The following is a 17,226-nucleotide window of genomic DNA, read 5'->3' on the forward strand; positions in this document are numbered from 1 at the left end:
TCCTGATACGTTCGTTCTTGCGAGCGAGGATAGCAAAGGTGCTTTCTTCTTTTCCCTTTTCTCTGTCCTCTCCGCGTCCAGCTGACATGAAAATAGATGGACAAATACCCGCACCACTACCTGCGCACCTCGATACAACAATCCCAACAATCCCAATCGCAACAAACGACAGAGACTCCACTGCCCCCATCCTCTTTCCTCTCCCCGACAGAGCACCAGTACCTAACCCACCACACAGCACTACTAAACAACCACTACGCAACCTCTTTCTTGAGCACTTTTCCTCCCCAACTTCAAAAGTTAGACGACACGTCGGGCGGCGTCAGCATGGTCGACACGCCGGACGAGGACTCTGCCGTCTTCTGTCGTGTGCTGCGGGACTGTGGGAGTGTAGAGGTTCAGGGAGAGCAAGGGGTCGGAGAGGTGCAGCTTCGACGTGGGGATGTGTGGGTGCTGCGGTGGAGGGATGTCAGGGCCAAGGTTCTGGGCGGGCATGTGGAGATGATTTGATCACTGTCGTTTTTCATCTTCTGCTTTTAATTTGCATTGGTGGGTAAGAGAAAAGAAAAACCCAAAGGACGGGAGAGCTTTCATTACTGCTACCGCTTGGGTTCGGGTCTGGCAAACTGGGGAAATGCAGATGGGAGAACGAATAACAAGAATAAGGGCTCAATGCGCCTTCAACCACCCAAGCATGACATCAAAAGCCTCCTGTTGCGACTGCTGAATCTTCTCATCTGCATAATCTCCCAGCACGGCGAATCCATGCGGCACACCGGGATACACCCAGCTCTCGACCTCGACTCCCTTCTGTTTCAGCAATTCAACCCCTTGTTCTCTGATCTCATCAGGAAACAAATTATCTTCCTCGACGGCCACGATGCCCAGAGGCGAGCCAATCCTTTCGAAGTCTGATTTCTCAATCGACGTGCCGTGGGCGAGGATACCCGCTTTAACCGCCGGTCCCTTTTGTCTCACCAATCCCTGTTCGACCGCCTGACTGACGTCTTTACCACCAGCGACGTGGTCTTCGTCGAGCTCTGAAGCCAGAAGCATGGCATACTTGCCTCCGAAACAATATCCCACGGCGTAAATGCCCCCGCCGTTCGCAATGGCATCTGCGAATTCCTCGTGCACGGCTGAAATCACCGAGTGAAGCCTGGGCAGCACTGTCGCGGGCGTGTGTTTGGCCAGCCACATGTCGATGTTGAAGCTCTTGGCCGCCTCTGCGATCTTCATCTTGATGGTCTCGATGAAGGACGGGTGGGTTTCTTGCGGGATGACGCTTGTCGTGTTGGGTGCTGCGTCGCCGCCGAACTGGTCGGGCATGATGACGAGGAATCCTTCTGAGGCGTATCGGTCTGCTTGCAGTTGGTTGTTGGTGCTGTGAATGCCCGTGCCGCTTGTGAGCAGCAACAGCAGCTTCGAGGGCGCGTGCGGGTAGTCGGCGGGTTTGGTCATGTAGGCTTCTATGTCGTTGAATTTCGTGAATTCCTGTATATTTGTTTCCATTTCAGTTCCTCATCCTCACCATCTCTCGTACTTGTCCTACCCGTGCAGAATGGGTTGAAGAGGATCCACATGATCATCTACTACTCCATCAATAGCGGGAAGAGAAGAGATCAATACTGACCCCGGTAGGTGTTTGTCCAAGAGCTACAAGACAAAAGAAATCAGACCAGTTCTCTCAACGTCATGTCGTGTCGCAGTAAAGCAGAGTAATGCAAGCTAGGGTAGGCAGTCTGTTACATACGAGTGGGTCTATCCGATACACAATGCGCCTAGAATCATCACCGTCAGTCAATATATATTGCATTTCAAAATACCAGAACAAACAAGACACCTGATACAGAAACCAAGAAGCGACAAGGAAACAGACGAGAAAAGGGAAAATGAAACTCACCCCCATGCTCGCAGCGCCCTGGTCAACCACGCTATCGCCAGGAACAAGACTCTGCTCGACAGCTTCTGCCGGCGCGATACTCTCCTCGACCATGTCGCTCTCGGGCGCCTTCGTCGCTACTTCCGCGTCGCTCATGATCGCGTTGTCTGTGCGGACTTTTGTCCTTGATATCTATACCGGGATTCGGGATCTCGAAAGAAAAGGAGCAGTTATTGATTGTTGGGAGTGGGCTTGATTTCGGACACAAAAGAGGAAAGAGAACGAGATATGGAAGGCACGTTATCCTCGCCTGCTTGTTTCATGTTTTGTTGCCAGAGGCAGGTGCACACTGGGTAAACCCAACCCCACATTCACTTCCGTCCCCACCACATCCCCCACGATGACGTCGCTTGGGCAAACACTCCGTTGCTTGACTACCTTAGGTAAAGAAAACACCCGATGAGCAGCAGATCAATCAATTACTTATAGATACTGTATGTCCTGCATTCCAGACAAACAGTGATGAAACACCACCGAGAGAGCAAAACGTTCATCAATGCAACTGAGAACAAAACCCTCGACCGAAATGACACTTCTTCTATCTTTCACATCACAAGCCAACTCATCCCAAGCCACCCAGCCATGCTAGTCAGACCCAATAACAAAACCCCAATCCCAACGCCCACTCCTGCCCCGACTCTGTCTCCTGCATCTCTGAATCCCGTCTCTTGACCGTGCGACTTGCCCCCAAGCAAAATCCATAGTAAAGTTGCTGCTATGCTCAACAGCATGATGGTCGTCAACGCCGTCAGTATTCTCCACGCCGACCAGGACATGACAAACTCTAGTCCTTCGTGTTGCTCTGATCTCCTGATCATGCTATTACGGAACCCCGATCCATGCGTGCTCGGTGGTAACCCTGAAGTGAGCAGTGCCGTTGGTGGTGGAGGCGATAAAGGTGATAGTGACAAAGAAGGCGCCGCTGCCAGCCTGTGAGCCCAACTCACCCATGCGTACCGTGCCTTGCCCAACTTCGGCTCTCGAAAGTGTCGGAGCAGCTTCTCCTCACTAAACGTATCGCTAAGTCCTCGACTGGCGACGTACCGTGGTGATCGTTGTCCTGCTAGCCAACCATAACCGGCGTCGGCTGCTCTGCTTGCACTGCCACTCACAACGATCTGACCGAGACTCCTCGCCGAGAACCAGCGATACGGTCCCACCAGAACCCGGTATTGCTTGTTGAGCTGTCGGAAAAGCTCCATGTCGTCAAAGTCGAGCCCTGCAAAGTGTTTCTCTTTAATTCTTGGACTCCCGCTTTTGACCGTGTTGCCGAATTCACTATTCGCAGGGATGAGCAATGTGGTGATGCGAATCTTGCTATTGACGTAACTCCGTCTGATGCATAATGTCAGCAGACTGTCGTTGACCACCGAGCTGATGGGTGTTGCAGCATCCGTGCCTGGACTGCGTCCAAAGTGTTTGCGATGGAATTGTTGAACAGGATATGGCGTGCGCACGATTTGATCCGGCAGCAAGTGACGAGTCGACGATGTGTCAATCGGTGGTGGCAGCATTGACACTTTCTTGGCTGGTGCAGAAGCAGATCTGCGACGCGCAGCTTGAATATCAGCTGCTACATATCGAGAGATCCGGTCCATCGAACGACGCGATGGCTGCTTTCCTTCCTCTTCCAGTCTCTGGAGTGCCTTCAGGGTCAAAGCATGCACACCCATGATTTTGTCCGCTTGTGTCGATTGCTTGCCAATAATGGGACTTTTTATTTCCTCTTGCGTCATGGGCGAGGAAGCTCGTCGATGACTTTGTAGATAACCTCTGCTTAGCAAGTGACCATGACGCGAGTGCATTGGCACAAGTTCTTCGACCGAACCTCTCAGAGAAATATGCGCACTCGGAGGATACCCCTCTGGCTGTGCACCGAATGCTTCAGGGGGATTGGCACGAATGTAATCGTCCAATGCAGTAGGGGAAGACACGCGTCTCGCGTTACAGTGAGAGTTGAACTGCTCAGTCGTACCCCCTAAATAGTGACCAGAACGTCGTGGCTTGCGACCATTGTGACGTGGTCCATCGGATGCGAGTGCCACGCCGGCTCTGTCGTCGCCCTCGTGTCTTCCGGCATCATCCACCGATTCGTCTTCCGTGGTATCATCGAAGAAGTCCGCAGTCCGGTGACCAAAGTCCATCTGGCTGGCGAGCGATTCTAAGTCAAGCTCTGGATGAATACTCCGTACAGGACTACTGTGCGAATGTGTGACGAGTGGCGACCGTCCAGGTGAGTCGTGTAGAGACTCTCTTTCCATCACCGCAGATCCTTTCTATCAGTTATTTGTCTTCAGTAGGAATTTCACTTCACCTTTGACCAGACGTGACGAAGGAGATCCTACTGGTAGGAGTGATCAGAGGCTATGTCCACTCCACAACTTTGTCGAAAGTAAAAGTTGTCGCTAAGCAGGAACACAGGTTGAAAGTTCGTGTTGATTCCTGCCCGCATGCGGGAGTCTAATTACAAACAAATCCCGAGGAATGTGAATGTTGGAATTGCAAAGTCCGCTCGTGATCTTGTGTACCACCGACGAACCACATTTCATGGTCAGAAAGTCCAAATGCGGAAAGAGTCCAGCAATACCACAAACTCATCCAACAAACTTGCCACCGCATCGGACGCATCGGTCAACGGCTGTGAACAGTATACGCGCAAGCGATGTCAATGGTTCCATGGCAGCCGGCTCCTTTTGCTTTTGTGCCATGACCTGATCATCGTCACCATCGTGATTCGGCAGTGGCTCGCGTACAATGGCTTCAGGTACGGGAGTAGTCGGAGGCAGGAAATTAGGTATAAGATACTCATTGAGGTACTGAGCATTGCAGATGCCACAGAACTTCGCAGTACCCGGGGTTTGAATGGACAGAAAAGACAACGCGCAGCGAGCTTGGATTGGGAAGTCAGTAATCTTGACTCCTAGCATCAAATCCAAAGGATAAACTTACTGAATTGGTGACCATTTGGGCATCTGGCCCAATGAAGACTCTCAAAGGCAATACCTTTGCCGCATATCTCGCATGTCTCAACGTCCTGGTCATGGATGGCACTCGGATCGGATCTTTGCTCGTCTCTCGCATCTAGTTTTGTGAGGACGAGCTCGCTGATATGTGTGATAGTTTGACTCAAGTCACTAGCTTCACTAATGAAATGCGGCATCCGAACTATTTCCGTCATGATCCGCCGTACCATGGTGGAATCTGTCGTTGGCTTCTTTGAGGTAATAACTCCATCCTTGAAACTCGCAAGTTTTCGATTGCGACTTGCAATTGAGTCGGGATGATACAGAATGTTTTCTCTCATCTGCTGCATGACAATCCGGATTGGCGTATCTTCAGTGATCGGTGTCGAAGACTGAAGCTGAGAAGTTACCAAATCCAATGTCTGTAAGAGAGCTTGTGGTATCATATCCTCGTCTATAGTGGCGTCGGACGCGCGCCCAGACAAGCATTGGAGACTGAACAAGACTGATTCGGCGCTGACTTCTGTTCGATATGTCAGCTACATTCACAGGATACATGAGATAGCAGCGCCTACTAGATGGGTGGGAAGGTCCACCGCATTTCGGAAGCAGATCATTGCGAAGGTCAACGTTTAGCATGACACGAAGAGACGACACCTGATCGGAAGCAATAACGTATTCCACTCCATCAGTGGGATGATTGCTGCTGTTGATTGCAGTCAAATCACCCAGAGGAGACACGGCGATCCCGTAGGTACGAGTCATGACATGGTCTTGGAGCTCGTTCTCCTGGCCGAATAGAGCTTCTGCGTCACGCAGACTCTGCTGCCACGGTGGGAGCGCTAGAGGCTCCACATCGGTGAGCGGTAGTGGCCAACCCAGCACTTTGGCGTTGACAGAGTTCTGGTTGTAGGTTAGATGTACCACGGGATTGTTGTTACTGTCTTTGGTGACTGCCATTCCTGTGTCACGAGAGTCAGCACATTGCCGATAAATATGATGATCGTAGGAGTGCGAGTATACCGGAGACTTCATCCCAAACATTGTCCAGCGGAGCCTTCGTTACACGTATACTTGTGGCTTTCTGCGGCTGGAAAACCAAGCAATAGAGCGTTCTACGACACGGATACAGCAGAAAAATCTCATCATCCGCGCCAATCTTGCCTGTCCATTGCATAGCACCCGCAGGATAAGCCTTGGTTTCGGCGACGACATAGGGCAGAAGTGGCCCGAGCTGTATAGAATCGTCCTGACCCACGCGTACTACCCTCGCATGGAGTGATGATTCGATGGTCGCAGCTAAGATCGAGTAGAGAACGCCAGAGGTATCTCTTAACCACGGACTCCACGCCAATTGGTCCACGAAAGTCCTTTGCCTATGAATTCTGCCGGGCATACATGAGGCAAGAGGCGAACTTTCGGCAGGCAAGGGCGAGATAGTGAAGGAGTGTGCGACAGTTACATTCCACATTGTTTGCTCAGGGGCAAGAAGATCGTGCGGCGAGCCCACGTTGAATATGAAAACCTCACCAGTGGCGTTGGACACGGCGAGGTACGGTTGGCTGAGCGCGGTCGCAGTGCCAGATCTTCCAGGTGCAGGAGTAGACAAGGGTGATGGGCTCCAAGAAAAGGAGCGGATACGTTGCCTGATGATGCGCCGTTCCATTACTTCACGCTCAGGTCCGTCAGAATCATGCTGTTGGATAAAGTCCTGTAGAGCATGGTTGATGATGCACACTCTGTTCCAATCCGAAGGGATCTCAGGCTTCCCGGTGCACTCCCAAAGGGCCAAGACGTGATTTGCAGTCAGCACCGCAAGGACACAGCGCCGGTGCTTGCCCAGACCAGGAGGAGACCATGCGAGAGCAGAACAGAATGCTTCTGATTGTTCTTCGCCGATAGACGTGGATTTCCAGCTCAAAGGCAACATGAGCGGGACCTCCGCATCGGTGAAGATATTGACCCGGACCTCGACGCTGTCCCAGGCTTTGTCGCTGCCGTCCGTCGAGTCGAAGCGGGGGACCTACGAGGATTGATCAATATGATGAAGTGATGGAAGGAAGGAAGGAAGCCTCGACGTACAAGCAGAGCGACTGAATCGCCTCCCGCAACGGCGATAATGCCATCTTTCGACCAGGCGACATTGTTGAGGGTTGGTGACCAGAAATTCACAGGGACTCCAGGTGGTAATTTGGTCGCTCGTTCTCCCCACATTGTTTATAGCTGGAGAATTATCTTTGCTGGTCTGACTTTACGATTTCAAGGGACAACCCCAAAGACTATTCGAGACGCGCAGCCCAACGCCAATCTCAAGACTATGATATGTAATCGAGAATTGCTGATGACATGTTTGTTCTACAAGTAAAGATGTCCAGTCAGTCGTTGGGTTTGAGCTGAGATACCTAGTCAAGAACCCTCAGGGCATAAATGGGCATGAGATAAGTAGGTAATCCGGGCCAGCTTGTCATCCATGAGCTGGCAAGACTATCAGATGCGCATGGTATTTTATGTTCATCGGTTTGCAATGCACAGTGTACAAGTAGAGATAAACAGAGCAGCGGAGGGACAAGAGTGATGGCGGCGGAGATTCCGCCCACGCCGCCGCCTCCATCTCCGCGTCTGCCAAGACAACAGCGGAACACTGTATAATCATTGGACCCTCCGTCGTCCTCCCTATGAATACAATACATCAATGATTGTGATTGGAACATCTAGAACAGGATGGTCCTCTCATTCGTCCTGATCCAGAATCGTCAAGGCAAGACCCGCCTGGCAAAATGGTACGATGACTTGCTCCTTTTCCCCATTAATCGCTCATTGACCCCTCCCCTCCCACTCCCCCAATACACCACACCATCAACCGGCCAGTAGTGGAAAGAGAGATGCCGAGCTGACCGACGAAACCAGGTACTCGCCCTACGACGATGAAGAAAAGGTCAAACTAAAGGGTGAAGTGCACCGCCTGGTAGCGCCGCGCGACCAGAAACACCAGTCCAACTTCGTCGAGTTCCGGGGCTCGTCCAAGATCGTTTACCGGCGGTACGCAGGCCTGTTCTTCTGCGCGGGCGTCGACGCAAACGACAACGAGCTGGCGTATCTCGAGGCCATCCATTTCTTCGTCGAGGTGCTGGATCAGTTTTTCGGCAATGTCTGCGAGTTGGATCTCGTGTTCAATTTCTACAAGGTTTATGCTATCCTCGACGAGGTGTTTCTGGCTGGGGAGATTGAGGAGACGAGTAAGCAGGTTGTTCTGACGCGGTTGGAGCATTTGGATAAGTTGGAGTAGGAAGGATGGATGGATGGACAAGATGATGTGCATGGGTTCTGGCGTTTATGGGAGTTTCCAGGGCATGGATACCACTACACACACACATGTGCGCTTTTATTATAAAATCCGACAGATTCATATCGATAAGACTGGTGATGATTCCTGTTATTAATCGAGTCGCGGTTCAAACACTCTCTGGAGATATATTCGATTTCTATCTCTAGGTCTCGACCATTCAGAAAAGCAGGCTAGAAAGGACTATGTCTCAGTCGTTCAAGTCATCGTCTGATTTGCCCGAAGCATCATGGTCAACCCCAGTTCCTTCCGAGATGATACGCCACGCGCTGACCCAGCTGTTCCATCTCTGAGCGACGATGCCAAACCCCACGTCATGCCCGGGAACGATGTAACATTACCATCAGCAACAATCTCACTCATCCTCAATTCCATTCATCCCGTCCGTCTCAGCGGAGCCGCGAACAAGCAAAGCTCGAAAAACCACGAGTTTGTCGCTATAGAAGTCGAGCTCCTCCAGGATATCTTCAAACTTGAGCTTCTCGTCGTTGCTTGTCAACTGAAACTCATCCTCGGCAGTCGCTTTGTGGTAGGTATGCCAGATTGTCTCGACCGTGTTCATCTGTCGAGTAGTTAGTTCTGAACGAAGAAAGACCAGGACTTCAAGAAGAGAAATTCATACTCTGTTCGCCTTGATCCACAGGAAATCCACGGCCTTCCTGGCTTCTTTTGGCTTGAGGTTGTGGCTCAAAACTGCGACCCAGTAACGCTCCGGACCCAGTTTCTGTGGCAGGAGAGATTTGGCTTTCATGTGCAGAGTCTTGTCTGCATTCTGCTTCTTCGCGATTTCGTCGAGAGGAATGTAGATTTGATGCTTCGGAGTGATTCTGGATGGAGTCTTGCCATTGACGGTTGGAAAAGTGGTGCCAAGATGGGTGCGAGGGTCGTCATCTTCGTTGATGGCGCTTTCGTCTTCGAGGCGAGCATTGTCCAGAGCTGTAGTTTCTTCGTCGGAAACACTGACATTGCTACTTTCGTCATCTGTAGCATAGCCGTTGACACCATCTTGACTACCAGTGCTTTCATCATCACTGTTGTCGCACTCACTGCTAGAAGCAGCAGAGTGTATGTTTGGATCGTCTTCGACGTCAGAATCTGTAGGCGTCGATGGCCCAGGACTGCCACTACATCTGGGGTCACCACATCCGATCCCGCCTTCATAGTAGTGTTCATTGATGGCGGTCCAGGTTGGTGGTGGTGGACTGGCCAGATCATAGAATGGATTCCTGACCATGTCTGGCTCTTGAAAGTGTGCCATGTTCGCGCAGGTCTGAGCCGTGCCGTATGAAAGTGTATGCGGACAAGTTGCAGAAAAGGAGCGAGAGATGCTGAAAGCAGATCAAGGTTGGAGCAGGGGTCCGCCGAGGAATGAAAGTCATTGCGGTACAAAGGTCGATGAAGCAGCCAAAAGTGAGCCATAATGTGCGCGACTGAAGCTTGTCCGAGAAGATCGAGGTTAAGGACGTCGAACTGAGGAAAACGCTTCGGAAAGAGAGCGTCCAATGAAGTGATAATGGAACGAGGGCTCATCCATTTACCGCGACCAAGCATTGCAGAGCAGGAGTGTTGTCGCATCTCGCTGTATGATGATGGATCTCGTGGTTATAATCATCACTGACTCCATGGCAGACACCCCTGTTTCTGTGAGAACGCCTCCTGGTCGCCTCACTTCTGCCGTCTAGCATCAGTACAAACCGAACAATCGTGATTTCGAATCACTTCTACTCATACATGACACCGACCCCTCATCGTTCTTCCGATCATATCACTCAATCATCACGACCGCCCTTTTCTGGCCGATCTACGTTTCACGACCTTTGGAAAACCGACCAGTGGTGATCTCCTTGGTTCCTTCGCAGCTATCCTGCGGCCTGTTCGACCCACGTGCAGGTTCCCCTCACGCATATCGACTTCCCGGTCTTGACGTTGTCCGGTCACTGGGGCTGTCGATGATGTAGGCCTGGATGTCGACTGAGCCTGGTTCTTTGACACTGCGTCTGGACACTGAGAGTCCATCCCGGGTGGCTGAACACCTTGCGCAGTGAGCAGGATGGTGATGCGCCCATCTGGCTGTGTGATTGCCACCATGTGCGATGTGCGGTCGTGCCTGATTGCTTCCTGGACTATTGCGGCAATCCTAGAGTGGTCGGTGATTATGGTTCCTTCCTCTTCTGGAGCCAAAGAAGCAAGTCTGGATTCAGCATCGTGGTCATTGTCGCTGCTGGACCTATCACTGCTACTGTTATCGCTACTGTCACTGCCATCCTCACTCAGATCCTCATCGCCATCATAAGCCTCGTCGTCAAATTCCTCGTCTTGTGCGTGGTAATGACAGCGGTGGCGCTCCCTGTGATGTTCTGCTGCTTCTGCTCTGGCCATGTCTTGCTCCTGGTCGACAGAGCTGTAATGTCTCAGGGGTCTTGCCCAGTGCACTGATTTGCGTGCTGTAGGCTGTTGCGGGAGAAGTGAACGTTTGAGGATGGAACGGATCGGGGCTGAGGAAGACATGTTCGACGTGTGTGATGGCTGTAGTTCCGACGTGAAGGGGCAGTTCTCAATGTATCATGAGTGCTGTAAGGTAACTTTACGGGGGTGATGGGGGGACGTGGAGATGAAGAGTAACAATACGGGGACGACAGCAGCACGCCGAGCAGGCATAGACCGGCTCGACGGACGACATAGTATAGTCAAATGACCAGGAGAAGCAGATGATGATAGCAAAAGTGTACAGACTCAATCAGGCTTGGTTACCAGAATGGAGACAAGTAGGAAACGGTGGTGAAGGGCATCAAGGAATTAAAAGCATCTTCTATTGTTTGCAAACAATAGTTTAAGACCTATTTTGCGGCGTACTGTCGCGCAGATCTGATCTACTGCCTCACTGCCAATCCCCCTCTGGTAATGCCAATTGACATGCCCGCAGTGGGCAGCGCAGTATTGTGTTCGTCAATCATGCAGAGGTCCTGCGCGGGTTATTTTATGGCCATTCTGATCGTGCCAATGGCGCGGTGTTGAGGCACCTGCCTATGCTATGTGTCGTGGCGTGTGGGAGTCAGGATTCCGGTGAAACGGGGGCGGGTTGAAAAGTGGTCGCTGTCAAATCTGTTCAGGCAGGCGCGGCCTTCTTTCCCTTCTTCGCCTTCTTGCGCTTGCTTCTGTCGCGCTTCTTCAGACTTTGCATGCCCGCCTTACACACATCGGCATATCTTGTGTAGAATGCGTCCAGGTCGTCGGGCTGAACGATGGTGCTGAGCTTGATCTTTTGGGACTTCTTTCGATCTGCAGATTGCGTATTTCCATCCGTGGCGCGAACGATTAGAGGCAGTGGGTTCGGGGGATGTGTGTCCCAAAGAGGATCGTCTGCCACCTTCATTGTCGTGTCTGATGAGCCATCGGAGACATCATGGGTTACTGTGTCCTATCAGCATACAAGTCCTCGGTCTTGTAGAGTTGACTCGATTGCAGATGACGTACACCGCTTCTGCGTCAAGAAGACGCTACCGTGTCCTTTTTGTTGGCGCGAGTCGATGAGAGAGGTTAATCGGGTGAAGAACTAGATATATGTGTCAGTTCGAGGGTGATGGAGCTGGTGTATGTGATGTGGACGAGAGAAGGTGTGTCAATGGAAAAACTCACCTCGTCGTTGCTCACGTGTCCTCCTGCCATGTTTGCGACAGCGTTTTCCGGGTCAGTAGAGGACTTAGCAAAGGTTGTCAGATGTGACACTATATGGCTCTGTATAGCGCTATACAGTACATATGTATGTCCACACGACCGAATAATGTGTCGCTCTTGCTTGATGTGGGGGCGGAGGTGGTCCCAAAAAGGCAGTCGGCAATGCCAAGACCAGGCGGAGATGGCAGTCGCAAACCCCGAAAGGAAAGAAAGACCCTTGGACTTTTTCCATCATCTCGTCTCGTCGCTTTCCATGCGTTGCATTTCTTGCATCTCGCATCTCACATCTCACATTTCACCACATGCCAACATGCGTCAACATCAGAGCTTCATTGCGCCCAAACTGCCCAAGGCTCTACTAGATCAGGTGCAGAGCGGAGGAGGTTCTAAGCGCAACAGCCAAGTCAGCCGGAAAGACCGTCGGAAGCAGGAGCGACTACAGAAGAAAGCCGCCTCAAAACCGAAGAGAAGACCGACCCCTTCTCTGGATCGCTCTCGGGCTGTTCGCAACGACTCGGATGACGAGGACCTGGACAACGATGGTTACACTTCGCCTCCACCGGAATACATCACCAAGACAAGCAAGACCAGCAAGAACAAGCAGAACGGCGAGCCTGTCAAGTCTATCCTCAAGTCCACAAAGAAGGCAGATCCTCGACCAGACCGCGACTCCGTTTCTCCAGCTCCCGCTGTACCGCCCATGTCGAGAGCGCTGAAGGACAAACTCGCCCAGGACGACGCCGAGATTGCCGCACTCGAGAAGAAGCTGGGGATAAAGAACAAGAAGAAGCTGCCCAAGGCTTTCGAAGACGACGGACTCGATGGCCTGCTGGATGGCCTCGACGGCGATGGCGAAGACGACGGAAAGAAGAGAAAGAGATCAGAGGATGATGATTGGCTGAGACAGAAGAGACGGAAGGTCCAGCCTATTGCCAGACAGCCACAAATCGCCGACGATGAAGATAGTGAAGACGACGGGGCTGAGCTGGACGGAGAAGAGCAAGACGACGATGATGTTGATGATGATGGCTCCATCAATGAAGAAATGGATGCGATTGATGATTTACTGGATGGTCTCGGAGAAGTCAGTGGCGCAGAAGATGATGAAGACATGCAAGAGCTCGGCAGCGGAGATGAGGCCTGGTCGGATGACGAAGACGAAGACGACGAGGGTTTGGACGATGAAGACATGGAAGAGATGACGGGAGACGAGGGTGATTTCGGAGGGTTCGGAGAGCACGGCGACGACGACGACGACGATGAACAGGACATCATCAAGCCGGAGCAACCCAGAAAGCGTGAGAATCCCTACGTCGCACCAGTTCCGGCCAGCGACACACCGACTGCCCCAGTCGCGCCAGCTGCAAAGTATATACCACCATCTTTACGAGGTCCTCCGTCGTCACATGCGGAAGCTTTACAACGCCTTCGCCGCCAACTCCAGGGTCTGCTGAATCGACTGTCCGAGGCGAATTCCATCTCTATTCTCCAGTCTGTCGAACAGGTCTACGCCGACAATCCGCGACAATATGTTACGAGTACTCTGCTTGAACTACTGATTGGCCTCATCTGCGATCGCACTAGCCTGCAAGATACTTTCCTGATCTTGCACGCCGGTTTCATCGCCGCTCTCTACAAGGTCATCGGCATCGATTTCGGCGCCCAAGTCATCGAGCGCATTGTCGCGGATTTCGACAAATACTATGGCACCGATGCCGATGCTTCTGGCAAGCAGACCGCCAACCTTATGTCTTTGTTGTCGGAATTGTACAATTTTGGTGTTGTTGGTGGAAACCTGGTTTTTGACTATATTCGTCTGTTTTTAACCTCCATGTCCGAAACCAACACGGAATTGCTCCTCAAGATTATCCGCACGTCTGGGCCCCAGCTTCGTTCCGAGGATCCTGCAGCCTTGAAAGATATCGTCGTTTTGTTGCAGAAGCAAGTCAGCGCGATAGGCGAGGCCAACCTCTCCGTGCGTACCAAGTTCATGATCGAAACCATCAACAGCCTCAAAAACAACCGTATGAAGACTGGAGCTGCCGCTTCCGCCGTTGTGTCGGAACACACCACGAGAATGAAGAAGACCATCGGCACACTCAACAACAGGACAAACCTCAGAGCCAGTGAACCTCTGCGAATCGGATTAGCAGATATCAGAGATACAGAGAAGAAGGGAAAATGGTGGCTTGTCGGTGCAAGCTGGATGGATCCTGGAAAGCACGATACAACAAAAGATACACCCGAACAGCGTCGCAAGCATGACGCCGCGCACGTTGACACTTCTGTGTCAGCGTCTGAAGGTACTACCGACATCCTGACTCTGGCTCGCCAACAAGGCATGAACACAGACATCCGTCGTGCGATATTTGTGACGATCATGTCTGCATCAGACTTCAAGGACGCGGGCATCCGCCTGCTCAAGCTCAACTTCAAGAAGACTCAAGAGCTAGAGATACCTCGTGTACTCATACACTGCGCAGGCGCAGAGGCTGTGTACAATCCGTATTACACATTGATCGCCAAGAAGCTGTGCGGCGAGAAGCGCATGATCAAGGCTTTCCAGTTCGGACTGTGGGACATCTTCAAGCGCATGGGAGAGGGCAATAACGAAGACAGTGGTGACGAGGACGACGCCGCTGAAGAGATGAGCACGAGGAAGATTGTGAATCTTGCAAGGTTCTTCGCAGACCTTATCGTCGATGCCGGACTTCCCATCACCTGTCTCAAGACCGTCAACTTCGCATATGCCCAGCCCAAAACCACCACGTTCCTCGAAGTACTTTTGACCACCATTATCTTGAATGCGCAGAAGAAATCTAAGAAATCAAAATGGGAGCTGTCACTTCAGGACGTCTTCGCAAAGGCGCAGGACGCGCCAGAGATGGTGCAGGGCTTGAGGTATTACATCGAGACCCTCATTGCCAGGGCTGAGATTGCAAAGGACAAAAAGGAACGCAGCTCGGTCAGGAAAGGCTGCGCTAGTGCTGTCGAAGCGCTGACACTGCCTGTCAACGGTGGTGCGCAGGAAGATATGCTTACCAGTGGAGACGAGTCAGACTAGAGTGATGTAGACATGGCCGATCTCAGTAGATGCATACAGCTTCAGACAACTTGTCATCTTCATACTTGTGCAGTGTGATTCCATATAGGCTAGAACTCGATCCACTCGGCTTTAATGAATGTGCGAGTGGACATGTCATGACTGATATGGCCGTGCTCTGACCAAACTCAAACCCAACGTACGAGCGGTCGGCACTTGCGAAACTGCAAGCATGAGATTTTGCGTTCACGGTGAGTCCGGACCTGCTGGACATAAGGTACTGTACCTTGATGAACCCAAAACGCGAATGAGAATGCGCTTGTCGATCGCGATGAACCGCCAAAGCCGATGCTGCATGCCGCAATCAAATTAATCCTTGGGTAAGGTAAATGTGCGTGCCCTACCTCAAGCTAGGCAGTTCATGTGAGGTACTGTGGTTGTGGTACCGACCAGGTATGCTGATGCTCGAACCAGTGTGGCTTCCATTGGTGTCTCTAGAAAACGATATTCGTCAGTGTACTTGGGCTGCCGTTGTGATCCTCCTAAGCCGTTTTTCCGGTACCGCATCAGGCACAATACCTTATCTCACTGTACAATGGACACCCGCAAGCCTGGCCATGGGCTTCACTGTTGATATTCTTAGCTATCTAAAGTGACTTGACTATCGACACGCCGAACTGATTTCTGAAGAAGATGCGATGAATCTAGGGCTTGTTGAGACGATCTTGTCCAACACCGTGCAAGTGCAAAAAGCTAAGGTAAGCGCAATAATTAACACAAATACTGAGTTGGTTAAGCGGCGCGGTTGGTCTAGAAGGTCAACCGACCGTTGCAGCAGCGGGCTGATCCCCTCATCTTGCTTCCCAATGTGAAGGAGTACTTGTATGCATCCAAGATCCGGAAAAGTCGCGTCTCCCCCGGATCCGCTATTCTACACCCAGGAGAACCTCCGCATCACCCAACCCCACTAACGTACCTTAGCTACTCTTGTGCTGCATTTGGAAACGCTATATTGCTGATCCTGGACTCCTACTTTCAGCGCTGAGCGACCGCTGTACAATAGGCTGCGAGTGGCTGTCGTTGAATTTGATCCTAAACACATGCGCGCATCCGCCTTGTGCTTGCTCTTACTTCGCCTCTGCTCCTGTACATGCTGAGCCAAGAAACCCAATTGCTAGCTGGGGCTCATTGACCTGATTTAGATTCTCCGTGTGGACAGACCTAATCTTCCAGCAGTTGGAAACGATCGAAGCTTGACATATATGCGCTCCTGCTCTGATCGTGCCGCGGCATCACGAGGTGTCGAAAGAGTGCCCAGATTTTTTCGTATTCGAAACAGCCGCAACGAAGTCCGCATCGACAATAGCTGCCTCGGTCGCCTGCAATTTTTTTAGGTTATGGGAACCTCAAGACCCGAGTCTCAGCAGCAGCAGCAGCAGCAGCAGCACCGGCAGCAACAGCGGACTGATCTGAGCCGTAGCCCAGGACCGCCTTACACGCTACCGCCACTTCGCAACGAGCGACCATCAGAACGCGACAAGCGAACTTATCGAGCATGTTTACATTGCAGGCAAAGGAAAAGTCGCTGCGATCTGTAAGTCGTCATTCTTTTCGTTAGTTTGGACATTGCCAAAAGATGTTTCTTCCACTTTCAAGATGTTTAGCAGTGGACTGCATTTGTCAAGATACTACTTGTGCTTTGAGCGAACACGATATGCAGACGAGGATGGTTCTTGATTGTTCGCTCGATGATGCATCCCTGATTGCAGGACTGTGTTAAGGCGGTCTTCCTCATACCAGAGCTTTAAATGGCTGACTGCTCTCAACCATAGCTATGGCAGTGGCGAGCCCGGCAAACCCCCATGCGAGCGCTGTATTCGCGAGCAACATGAGTGCATTCTGGGTGGCTCACGCCGCGGCGGAAAGCGCATAAAACGGACCCAGTCGGACACTGCGTCGAATTCAGAGGCTTCTATGACATCCCCGGTCTTGAATGTACCGCGATCGGTGCCGACAATACGGTCGGAGAGGTCTGACATGAGTTCCAAGCATAGCGAAACTCGTGCGCCTTATTGGACGGCAATGGATTCCGAGAATCAAGTGGCTTCAAGACCGACCGAGGAGAGGGAAACGTCTTCGAATGTTGCTGAAACTGAAGACAGCAGTGCGAAGATGACCGTCCGTGAGGACATTGCCTCTGCTGATATTCAAAATCCATCTGATGCCTTGGAGTTTCTTTCCAACGTGGCTGACAGAGCCG

Source organism: Neodothiora populina (genome assembly GCF_041146345.1).
Source record: "Neodothiora populina strain CPC 39397 chromosome Unknown canker_contig_13, whole genome shotgun sequence".
NCBI lineage: Eukaryota > Fungi > Ascomycota > Dothideomycetes > Dothideales > Dothioraceae > Neodothiora > Neodothiora populina.